The following is a 13784-nucleotide window of genomic DNA, read 5'->3' on the forward strand; positions in this document are numbered from 1 at the left end:
TGTTTTGATAAAGATTACAACCCTCTTAGTAATGCTATGACTACTGCAGATAGAATAAATAAGCTTATCAGTACATTCCCTTAAATAATGGAGGTAATGCATGAGAAGAAGCAACATTTCATTGATTCTTTTCTAGATAAAGCTAGGGAAATGATAAGAAGATTGGATTTCACTCCCAACATAGGGGTAGGCCCATTAATGGTACAAAGGAGGTCAGCATATACTATCATTTCCCTAGGAGCCTCCTGTGCCAAGTTTTGAGTTAACTATAGCAGATTTTAGGGGAAGGGAATTAGACCCTATTTTAGAACAAGCCATTCATCAATTTTTGTCTGATAACAATTTTGTAAGGTCTAGGGCTTTCCATCAATTTTCCTGGAGAGCAAACATGCACATTTTTGAGGAAAGATGTAAAAATATGAAAGCAGAACATCCAAATAAGGATGAAGCCTCCATTCAGGATCAAATAAAGGAACAAATGATACAAGCATTCTAGAATATAACCCCTAAAGAGGGGAGACAGATGGTAAAGGCTGCAAATATTTTATTATTGCCTAATTGGGACATTGTTGATGCCTTGATTTTTAATTCTATGTCAAATAATTTAAGATTGTAAGATCCAGATTAAAAGGAGTTCTTGGCAACTGCATTCAGCAATAACCAGGCTACTCTTATTATGTGGTCATTAAGAAGAGGATACCAAGGCTACTCCATTATAGCTTGATGATTCAGGACTAATAGGGAGTATCATTATGAGGAGAGTTGTTGATATGTCACATGTACAGGCAGCCCACATGAATGTGGATTATTCTCAATTTGCCTTGGCTATTGCAAAAAGGGAAGAACAGGAAATGACTAAGCTACAAAGAAAGTATGAAATAGTGGTGGAAGCCTACAATAAAGAGGTGAAAAAGAGAATTGAGCTTGAGAACAAGCTATTGGGAAAATCCACTAGGACAAGAATAACATACCCTCACCCCCCAGTTGAACCCTTCAGATCCACCCCCCTCATAGAAATACCAGATACACCCCAAAAGCCATAGTACTACACTGCTAAGGATTTTGAAGAAGAAAAAGGTAAATTGTGGGCCTTACATATAGAATTGGAATCCAAATGTGAAGATAAACTCAGATAAGCTCTCACATATTTGGAGGAAAAATTTGAATGGTCACTAATTTATGATTAGATAGCTAGGGTTATCAGTATCTGGGAGGATTTGAAAGCCAATGATGAGGCTCTAATGCCTATTGTGAATAAATGGGTAAGAATAGAGAAAGAAATAACATTTTTTTGTTTCTCTATTATAGATGATTCTTTTGATCAAATTGAAAAAACATTTGATATTTTTTTTAATCTTGGTGATTTTGATAATAAAAGGATTCATTTGCAAAAAATAATAGTAGGCTGCTTGAACAAGTACAAGAGCTAGAAATTCAGTTTGTTTCCTCATGCCCTACATAAAAAGAATAATTTGAAAAGCAAAGATGAGTGGGAAAAGGAACTTGATGATTTATTCTATTTAAGAATGAATCAAGTCATTAATGAAATAGGGCATGCATGTGTGGGCTACTACAATAGAAGAAATGGCGAAGGCCCAACTATTGTTTGATTCTTTAAAACAAGAATTCGTTGCTGTTAATCATGAACCTGAATATGTGGTTGAAAGACAAAGGGATATTTTGCAATTCAATTGGCCAGATGACACATTATTTGACAAGTGGATTGTAGAAATGGCTCGTGGTGAACATTTTGATGAAGGTGAAAATGACAGTGATGAAGTGCAAGGTGAGGAAATCCAAATTATTGACAACATCACTACTCAGGCCCAACTGGAAGAAGAAGACAAGAATAATCTGTCACTTTCAGCTGCAGACCCGGGACCACAAGATGTTGATACAACTAAAGAAAGGGAAAAGGTAGATGTTGTTCCTACCATAAAGGATAAAGGCAGTGAAGACCCATAGGTGGAGATTAATGTACCATCATCAAAACAAACTTCATCGTTGGCTAATTTGGCAGTTGCATACAAAGAATGATCATATCAATAGCCAACTTAGCAATACTAGAACGTGTAACAAAAGCTGACCCACCTAAAAAAATTATTTGATTTGGATATCTTCTATTACCCACATTTTTATCATTTTTTGATAGGTGTATGTAAATATTCCTTGTAAAGGACATCTATCATTTTCTCTTAGCCTAAAGCTTGTTGCATCTCACACTATAAAATTTAGGTTATAGGGCTAAAGAAATGGTCCGAATTCTATTTTTCTAAGTGATACTTAGTCTATTTTTGGTCAATTATTTTGAACAAAATTGCTGGTGTATTTTCTCTGTCAGATCTTGAGAATACATGAATATAGAATGATTTGTGTTTCTTTCTAAAGGTCATTCTAACTTTACTATGAATTGTATACAATTTTCAAGGAAAATGAATACAAATTATGAGTTGTCCACATATCAGTTCTTACTGAACTTTGTCTCCTTTTGATTACTTGGTTATCTTGATGTTGTATGAGTAAAGGCTTGTGCAATTAAAAGCAATCCAATCAAGTTGTATATCTATTTATCACTATTGTTAATTCAATGGATTAAGTAAAAGCTTTGATGAATGTGATAATATTGTTGTAGTAGTGGAAAGGATTTTGAATGATGAATTCTAATAAGAATTGCTGATAAATTTTGTTTTAAGGAAACAAATTAGATCTAGAAATTTGTAGTAGACTCTGAACCCCAATGGATTAGGCACTGATCAAATTTGATCCAGCTAAAAGAGAAATATGTCACAAATGGTTGTCAAAAATGTAGAATTAAATCAATTTTACTTTTATTTCTTAGAGATCTTCAAATTTGGGCAGTACTTGTTTGCATGGAATGTTTTAGCTTTAGTTAGCCACTACTGCTGAGAACACCTGTAGATCTATAGAAGAATTTTTGGCCATATCTGTTATATGGGATTTGTTTATCAAATTATCAAGAATTGTGTATGTATTTGAGGATTTGAGACAAGAATAAAAATAAAACTAAAATAATCCTCATATAATGTTTCCCAGTTTTAAATCATCCCTGGGTATACCCACCCTAGTTTTGCAGAGCCTAAAGAGTAGAAAACCACCTATGGTTTTGTTGAAGTTGGGCCCAAATGATTTTGCATATACAATTTCTGATGAGAATTGGCTAGTCTTTAGATTGTGTGAGTATTGTCATCTTAGTATTAAGCATTTTGTTGCTTAGTAGTTTTAAAACACCATCAAAATGGCAACTCCACTGGGGAGTTGTCCAACACATCTGTAAAAGGTACTATAGTTTCTTTGGTCCTGTTGTGTACGTGTGTGTCAGGTTATCTAATTTTTTCCCATGGTTATAAGGGAATATTTTAGTGACAAACCTTAAGAATTTGAAGAAAGAATAGCCCAAGTACCACAGCTACACACTGACATATCTAGCCTATCCAAGTGTCTTATCTAACAAGTAAGAGTTGTATTCTTATGATCTAAGTGATTGGTCTACCTATGTCAAATATTTTTTTTTCTATTTGTGTGTTGTTTCCTTTGAGTCGGGAATAATTTTCATTGTGTATTTTTCCAAGAATAGGGTGGAGACTCAGTCAAGGTTTTGAAGCTAGTGCTTATTTTAACAAAAAGTGAATATGGCTAACAAGAGAAAGAACACAAGAGCTTACATGAGATCCAATCCTAATGTACCAATGTATATTTATTTACCCCAAGGTGGTAGGAAGAACCAAAATAAGAAAAGGATAGATCCAAATCCCACCTGGAAACCTAGAGGCAATGCATCTGTCAATTCCTAGTATCAACCAGTATTAGGAAGAGAGTCTTCTTCACTTAGTTCTGAATCTGAAACTACAAGACTCTTAGGAGGCATTTTCAATACCCCATTACCAAATGAGAAAGTTTTTCAGGACAAAGATGTGTCCACGGTAGGAATTGCTTCATCAAGGCCAGATCCTATAGTAGATATGAATTATAGGCTAGGATTTAGGAGTTCATTTGATAATCCTTTTGATCCCAGAGAAGCCCCATACGTGGAGCCTAATTTTATAGATCTGGATGATCCTGCTTATTCAGAGGCTACTTCTACAGATCCTAAAGAAGTGCATTTTGAGATAGGAGTTTTGAAGAAACCAATTGCTGAGGAAGAAGCTAAATGCATTCATCTTAAAAAAGAGAAGGAGCAAGCCATCTTGGATGCCATAATAGATAGGGATGCTCTGATAAGAAGGATGGCTATTTTGAAGAATCAAAATAAAAAGTTAGAAGAAAATACCACAACTCTCCATACTGATGTATTTGGAGATGTAGACAATTTGAGAGCTAAAGTTCAAAAACAAGAAAAATTCCTAAATCAAAGGCAAGAACTAGTTATTGCTCAAGTTCAAGCCTATAAACCTATTCAAGTGGACCCTATAGAGCCTACTACAAAAGCTCTAGATAAAGGAAAAGGAAAAGCTATAGGAATCCAAATAAATGAACCTCAAGCTCTACCAAGCAAACCCATACAACCCTCCATGTCAAAATTAGATATAGACCTAGAGAAGGCTAGAAAAGAGAAGGAAGACCTTGCAAAAGAACTTGAGAAGGTTGAGAATGAAGCTTAAGCCGCAGAAACTAGGAGAAAAATCCAATTCATAAAATCTAATTCTACATTGGCTTCGTGGCCCAATTTTTCTATCCCACCTACAACTCCTGCACCAGTTAGTGGTCCAATAATCTCAACTCATGGAATATCCCAATTTGCTCCTGCCTCATCATCCACTATTAGCACCTAAGTCCCATTTGCCCTACCTCAACAATCCCAAGCTGCTCCTCTAAACCAAGCTAACATAGCTAGTACCTCAAATGTTCTTGGTTTTTAGAAGAAACCTATATACCTAGAAAAGTATAGACAAATATCATTTGCTAGTATTCTTGGTGCCCCACATCCCATATTATTTGATTTAAGAGACAAAGTGGCTAGGTTCTCTGGGAATAATTTTGTTACTGGTTAAGAGCCTTTGAGAATTTTCATTAATATGTTAAATGATTATGAAGTTGAACATGAAGATATGGTAATGAAATTGTTTGTGCATTCACTAACTAAGGATGCAAGGGATTGGTTTAGGGGGTTGCTTGATGATAGTGTCACCTCGTGGAGTGACTTGGAGAAATTATTCAAGGAGCAGTATGGAGACAACACTAATGTAGGATACATGTTAAACAAATTCAACAACATCAAGAAGAATCCCAATGAGTCCACATTCGACTTCAATGTAAGATTTCAGAAAGGTATGTACAGACTATTTCAAGTTATGAGGTTAAATGTGGATGTCTATCTCACAACATATTTCAATGTTTTTGATAGCAAAATGGCTTATCAATTGAGGGATAAGGATCCCAAGACTTTAAGGGATGCCTATAAAATTGCAGTAAATATAGAGAATAATAGGAAGGCATCTGGTAAACTGGGTAGGAGGGATGATCCAAAGCTTTTTAATCCTAAGAACAATAACAAAAGGGAGGGTGACAAAACTCCTATAGGAAATAAGCCAGAAAAACCTACTATAGGCCAGGTCTTAGAATTACTAAAGAAGATGAATCCTACTAGTTTCTAATAAGCCAAATGTTACTAAGAGAACCCCTGTGATTAATAACAATTTCAATAGGCAAGCTAGAATGAAAAATTACCCTTACACCACCCAGTTGAAAGATGGTAAGCCAGTCCCCAACCAAACACAAAATGTGAAGGATAAGGGTACCCTAGATCCCCTACAAAGGAATACTATAAATATGAATGATGATGTACCATGGTGCATTGTATGTCAATCACCTCATTCTGCTGATTATTGTGATGCTGCTCAATCATTTGCCCAAGATCAAGGCATGCAACTTGAAGAAGGAAGTGAAGAAAAAGGCCATGATGATATAAGTTGCAATATGGTGAGCATGTGTGATGAATTTGTAGATTCTAATTCTAAGGAACCTGAAAATGATACTACCAGTCAAAGAATTTCTTATCATTTACATCATTAGCAAGTGCTTTCAGATGATGAAGGCTATGATACAGATAAAGTATGTGTTACAGCTTCTAATGTAGGTTACACAAGCTTAAGAATGACCTCCAAAGAAGATATTGACAAAATCATAGTAGAAATGATTTCTCAAGTCCATAGTAACTACAATTTGAGAAATAGAATAGTAAATAATAATGCAGGAAAGCCATCCAATGTATTCATCAAAGATATCACCCATAAGATGAATGATCAAAATAAGAAAGTCAATGTGGATGTGCCTAAGATCAATGACAACAAGGGAAAGAACTGGGAACCAAAAAAGAAGGTTCAATTTCAAATAAATGAAACAGCAAAAGTAGTTGTGCAACCAAAAAAATCAGAACCTGATACTATCAAGCAAATAGTGGTGTCTGCTGTTCAAAAGACTTCAACTCCACATACTCTTGTAAAATCCACTATCTTTGAACTTGTTGATATGATATCTATGTTGTCCCAAATAATAGTAAAAGTTACCTTTGTCTAAACTTCTTAGAATTGAAGAACATAAGAGCAAGGCTTTATCATGGTTGGGAGGGATAGGAAACAATAATATTGTCCTAGGACAAACTGTTGCCCAAAAAACCCCATTAGTAATAGAGGAAAGTGATATCATATCCTAGATTCCCTAGATGTTTTTAGATGATTCCTCAATGGAATTTATAGAAGATATTGACCCTTTTTTCCTCAGTCTAATCATAAAGGGGAAGACCCTAAAAAATTGTATGATAGACTCAGGGGCTTCTAACACCATAAGGCCTTTTAAAGTAATGGAAGATTTAGGGTTAAAAGTGGACACCAAGCAGGGAAGATGCAAAGGAATGGATGCTAGGGAAGTCTTAGTCATAGGCACCATAAATGCTTTACCATTCAAATTAGTTGCATACCCTGAAGTAGAGTTAACCATGTCTATCCTTGTAGTGGGTATACCTCCACACTATGGAATGTTACTCTCTAGAAAATGGAGTGCTGCAATGGGGGGAAGCTTGCAATGTAATTTGACTTATGCTACTTTCCACATAGGAGATAAAGTGGTCAAGGTAAACAGAGTGCCTAGGGTCAGTCACATTTTAGGGGAAGAAATTGACAGAGACTTCACTTGTTTCTTGGACACTGGTGTCAATGCTTTCAGAGCTGAATTGATTATTCAAGAAGTTCAAAATTTACTTGCTATTATTGAACATGAAGTTGAGTGTTGCACTAACACACCAATGTTATGGACAATTTTTTTTGATGGGGAAATTTCAAAGGAGGGTGTAGGGGCAGATGTAGTTTTTGTTTCCCCTAAGAAAAATACTTTCAGATATTCATTCACTTTGAAGTTTTCTTGCACAAATAGTATTGCAGAATATGAGGCATTGTTGCTAGGATTGAAAGTTTCCACACATCATGGGATTCTAAATTAGTCATCTCCCAGATAAAAGAAACTTATGCATCCAAGAATAGGAGATTAAAGTAGTATAGAAATGTAGATTGGGATTAGATAGAATCTTTTGATGCATTTGGTATCTCATGGAGAGATAGGACTCAAAATAAGATGGTTGATTTGTTAGCAAATGTAGAAATCAAGCCTAAGGAGATATCATTTGTAGGAATATCTCAAATTGAGGTACAAAATAGACCTTCCATACTTGATAACATTGAAAATTGGCAAGTCTTTGAAGATGACAAAGACATTGCAAATTTTTTGTTAAATGAAGACAAGTACCATGGTCAGGAAATGAATTGCAGTGAACTAATTGAAACCAAAGATGGTAAGCAAACCATTTTTGGCTAGGAGATTATACAATTGAAAACCAATAAGGTGCCTAAGGGGTTAGTGGTCTTGGAAAATGTTTTTGATAACCAGGATAGAGTAAAACTAGGAGTTAAGGACCCTAAGCCTTAGGAATTAGAAGAGATAAACCTAAGTACTGATGAAGCTCCCAAAAAGGTTTATATTGGCCAAAATCTGCATGCTAAAATTAGAAAAGCATTGATTGACTTGCTTAGGAAGTATAGACATGTTTTTGCATGGTCATATGATGACCTTAAGGCTTATAGGGAAGATTTTTTCCAGCATGTCATACAATCAGATAGAAAAAAGGACCAGAAAACCCTACCCTAGCTCCCAAAATGCAAGAAGAGTTGATGAAACTAAGGGATGGGGGGATAATCAGACCAATTAGGCATTCCACCTGGTTTTCAAATTTGGTACCTGTCAAAAATAAGAATGGAGATAAAAGATTATGCATGGATTTTAGGAATCTTAACATTACATCTTTGAAGGACAATTATGGATTACCCAATATGGAAGCCATTTTGCAGCAAGTGACTGGTTCTGAGCTAATGTCAATGATGGATGGTTTCTCTGGATATAAGCAAGTTTTGGTAAAGGAAAGTGAAAAATTCAAGACAGCCTTCACAACCCCATGGGGAACATATGTATATGTAAGGATGCAATTTGGCCTGATTAATGCAGGAGCTACTTTCCAAAGAGCCATGGATGTGGCATTTCATGATTATATTAACAAATTTATGGTTGTATACTAGGATGATCTTATAGCATATTCTAGGAAGGTTGAGGATCATTGGAGGCATTTGGAAAAAATATTTTTCAAAGCTTTGGAATATGGAGTATCCTTCAACCCAAAGAAATGCACATTCGGGGTCACAGAAGGAAAATTAATAGGATATATAGTGTCCAAGGATGGGGTGAAAATAGACCCTAAGAGAGTAGTAGTTATTGATAAAGTCCCCAAGCCAAAAAATGTAAAAGGAATTCAATCCTTCTTTGGCCAAGACAATTTTCTTAGAAGGTTTGTTACCAATTTTGCTGAAATCAGTAGACCTATCTCAAAGATGCTCAAGAAGGGAGCCACTATAGATTGGAATGGTGAACATTCACAAGCATTCAAGGATATTAAAACTACAATAAAAAATGCTCCAGTACTGAGAACTCTAGATTATTCAAAGCCTATGAATATTTTTTTCTTTTGCATCCTTTCACACTGTAGTTGTAGTCTTGTTGCAAAAAAATGAAGAAGGATATGAACAACCCATTGCCTTTTTTAGTAAGTCACTGCAGCCTACTGAATTAAAATATGAGATAAATGAAAAATAGGTATATGTCTTGGTAAAGGCTATAAAACCTTTTAGATGCTACCTAGTAGGTGCTATTGTCATTGCCTTTGTACCCAATGTAGCTGTGAAGGATATTTTCTCTCAACAAGAAGTATCAGGTACAAGGTGTAGATGGATCAATAGGATCTAGGAATTCAATATTGAAATATAGATAACTAAGTTGGTAAGAGGTCAAGGTTTGGCTAAACTCATGGTTGAATCTAATTTAGATGCCAATTAGATAAATGTGGTGGTTGATGACCCCAAACTAGACTTATGTGACATGGATCATTGTGATTGGTACACCAATGTTATATATTACCTGCAACACATGGAAGCTCCTCCCCATTTGCCTAAAAATGAAAAGAGGAGTACTAAATTGCAAGCCATCAGAGACATAATTGTCCAAGGTAGTTTATGGAGGAGAAATTTTGAGGGAGTGTTGTTGAAGTGTGTTGATCAAGAAAAGACAAAAGAAGTCTTGGAGGAAATGCATGCTAGAGTGTGTGGAGGACACTATATGGCCAAGACCACTAAACATAAGGTGATGAGGGCTAGACTTTGGTGGCCCTCCCTTTTCAAGGATGCTCAAATTATGATTAGAAAATGTGACCCTTGTCAGAGGTTTGCTTGAAAACTGAAGTTCTTAGGAAATACTCCATTGAAGCCAGTGCAGGTTCAAGCACCCTTTCAATAGTGGGGCATGGATTTCATAGGAGAGATTTCCCCCAACTCTAGCACTAGCTATTCTTGGATACTAGTGGCTACTGATTAATTTACAAAATGAGTAGAGGCTATCCCCACAAGAGATGCAACAAGTCAAGTTGTCAATAACTTCATAATGAATAATATTATCTCTAGATTTGGTTGCCCTCAGAAAATTGTAACAAACAATGCAATGTGGTTCAGGTCTAAGGAATTCATTAAATTTTGTGATAAATATGGAATAACAAGGTCATCATCTTCTCATTATCATCCACAAAGGAATGAACAAGCTAAATCCACAAATAAGAGCTTGTTGAAGGTTATTAAGAGAACCTTGGATGATAACAAAAAGGCATGGGATTCCAAGTTACAGTTAGCAATATGGGCTGACAGGGTAACTATGAAGAAAGCCATTGGTGTAGCTCCATTTGATATGGTGTATGGAATTCAAGCACGAATGCCTCAGAACAACTTGATAGGACTCTATAATTACATTGAGTTGTATGATGAAGATAGTATAGATGAAATGCAAGAAAGGATGGATGAACTAGTAGGACTGACAGAAACCAGAAGAGAAGCATCTCTTAAGAACCAAAAGTTACAACTACAAGTTAAGACACTCTATGATAGAAGAACGTTAAGTAGGAAGTTTGAAGATGGAGATCTAGTCTTAATGTGGAATGCTAGAATTGAGGATAAAGGAAAACATGGCAAATTTGATCCTATCTGGTTAGGCCCTTATTTGATTGAAATTACTTGGGGTGAGGATTCCTATGTACTCAAAGATATATCAAACAATATTCTTGAACTATTGGTTCATGGACAGTTCTTGAAGAGGTATTTTTCTTTAAAAAATACTTATTTTCTCCATGAACAGTAGTTTAGGGTTTTCTTGTACATATTTGTAAATCCTTTTGTCTGTGTGTAGTTTCCTGTGCATAGTTTTCCCTGTGAGTGTTGTTCTCTTAGTAAGTTGTTGATCTGTTGGGAGTCTATGTGTGGTTTTCTTCTCCCAAAAATTCTGAGCCCTCATTTAAATCTAGAGAATTCAATGTCTCTAGATAGAGCCACTATTGGTCTAAATTTTTGCATAATAGAAATCCTTTGTCCAAGAATAGAAAATTCAGATTTTCTCCTTTAATGGTGAGTAGGGTTCCTAGCTAAGTCATCCTTCTGTTACTCCTTTTATAAATTATGTGAAAACCCTAGATTTCTTTCCATTCATAAACTATCAGACGTGAAATGTTTGAATTTTTAAATCGGGCAAGTATTCTTTTCCCTTTATATCTTCCACATCCCGAGCTACTTTTCCTCTCAGATTTCCCAGTTGTCTGGTCTAAATAGATCCATCATTGTCATTTCCTCGCTATGGAAACATGGGCACTCTTTATGTATAGTGAGGTAGCCAGTACCAAAAAGTTATAAGACAGGACCGCAAAATGAAGACATGGTAGTCAGAGAATTGTTTTCTGGCTAATTTCTCAATCACGTACACCTTGCAAGTACTGTCAAAGCTAGAAGAAGGACCCAGTTAGAAACAATCATAAGTCAATGCCAAAATGAGTATGTTTTTAATTCTTTGATACCTCGCTATCAAAAATCTTGGTAGTGAGGCATTGTAAAATTGAAGAATCGATGGCCTTGAAATTTATCGGTACCCATGAGTTGTCTAGGTGGCATGACCAGTAATAACTACTATTGTTAGAAGCAGTTGGTAGGAGAAATAATGATCTGATGGGTCCCTATACTTCACAGCACCGAGATTTATTAAAGTTTTCAGAGCTCACTACCTCACTATCAGTAAATTCTAGCATCTCATCGTTAGTGAAGTAATGAGGTGCCATAAAATCAACAACCGGTGGGACCTCTAGTAATGTGTGATGATGACTAGGACTGAAGTAAAGTCTTGTGGGGTGCTCGCACTACAAAACTTCATACATCATCAATACTCTAGACCCATGCCCCATGGACCAAATGTACAACAGATCCTGATCATCAGAACAAAGCAGAATCAACAGTCCTCGCTATCTCACTTTAGAAAGTTGCAAGTTGTTTAAGCTATCCAACATAAAGAGTATGGGGCCCACCACCTTTTAGGAAACTTTGTTTAGTTTCTCCACCTTTGATTTAATCTTAGATCAATGGCCATTATTGTTTCACCATGAAGAGTTGCTAGAGGGATACGTATAGCAAGGTAGCGAATGAGGGCCGACCACTATCTTTCTAAGCAATACAGTGACATATCATCTGCAACGTCAAGATCCGATCAATGGTTGTCACTACTTTGTTATGGCAAGGTGCTCGTTCTTTATGTATAGTGAAGTAGCAACCTGTTGACACATGTCCTCAGTCCCCAGTGGGTCCAAAAAGAAATGCCATCAAGGAAAGAGCTATGTACATGTGTAATTTTCATTGGATTGATTGACCAAATTGTCAAGTGCTATTCCTAGTTGTCTTTCTCCATATCCCATGATCTTAGGATTTTTGAAAGATCAATGGCAGAGATTTAAACGTAGAATATGGTGCCACTCTATGTATTAATTACACATGAAAGCTTTGCATGTGAGGAAAAATAGAGTATAATACAAAATATTTCATTAGTTTCACCTTACATGAGCAAAGATTTCGAGCTATTCCTGAGCAGGAGCAAATACTGAAGAAAATCGTGCTGGAGTTTGGCAGTTTTGTGAAGTAGATTTTTCATGAAAAAAATCTACTAGAATACAGAGGGAAACGAGGATAGAATTCATGTAATTAAATCTACTATAATCTATTTAGGTGTTTCTGTAAGAATCTGCATTAGAGTAGAATTTTCCCAAGACCAAGGAACTCAAAACACAAGCACAAATAGACCAGAGTATGATCAAAATACCTGTATAGTATTCAACTCAATATACAAGTACACTAGGAGTGCCTCAATATAAAGGCCTCTAAGATGCATCTAGAGTTTCGTAGAATCAGTACCATGATAAGTCCAACAACCAAGCACATGTCCACCAGATATGGGTTATCCTCCATTGTGCATGGAAGAAAGTGTAATGCTGTGAGGATAGGCCTACAAAGGTAAGAACATGCACATCAGTGTTGTAGACAACATGTGCTAAATTAGGAGTGCAAAAAATTGTGTTTTCTACATGAAAACTCAGGGAATGATGCAAACTCCTCTGGTGTAGACACCATGTGCATAATTAGAGTGGTGTACTTCTATGTTGTCTACATGACAACTGTAGAAGATGCACAAACTCCTAAGTGTCTCATAAAGAGAAATAATAAAGTAATGAAACATAATAAAATAATGCACTAACCTAAGTTAACTTAAGTAAAGTGTAAATAGTAAATACCTATTTACACCAACACCCCCCCTTAAGTGCAACTTAGGGGAATTTACTTAAGCTCACTAATGCATAAAGCGCCCCGGCTAATAGGCCATTTTAGGTACCCATGTACAAAAGCAATGCTAAAATGACACAATGCAATCTCTCATAAAGCAGAGAAAGAGGGAAAACCTCATGGGAAAAGCCCTCCTCCAAAAAGAGAGATAAGTACAATAGAGAAAGAGAGAGAAGAAGACCTCATAAGAGGAAAAAATCCCACCTAGAAGAAGAAGAAGAGAAGTCAAGGGACTTCCCTATCTGCAACATCCCACTCCCCCAAGAGATCTCCTAAATGAGAATACTTGACCTCAGTAAAGGGTTTGGTGAAAATATCAGTGACCTACTCTGCTGTAGGACAGTACTAAAGTGCTATGATCTGCTCATGTATAAGCTCTCTCATATAGTGCATGTGAACCTCAATGTGCTTTGTCCGCTGATGTTGAACTGGATGCTTAGAGATTTCAATGGCACTTTGGTTGTCACAATGAAGAATTGTCAGCTTAGGTATATTGAATCCAAACTCCTCCAAGATGTGCTATAACCAAAGAGCCTCTAT

The sequence above is a fragment of the Cupressus sempervirens genome, chromosome 9 (assembly GCF_028749045.1).
Source record: "Cupressus sempervirens isolate cs-2001-9-10 chromosome 9, ASM2874904v1, whole genome shotgun sequence".
Classification (NCBI taxonomy): Eukaryota; Viridiplantae; Streptophyta; class Pinopsida; order Cupressales; family Cupressaceae; genus Cupressus; species Cupressus sempervirens.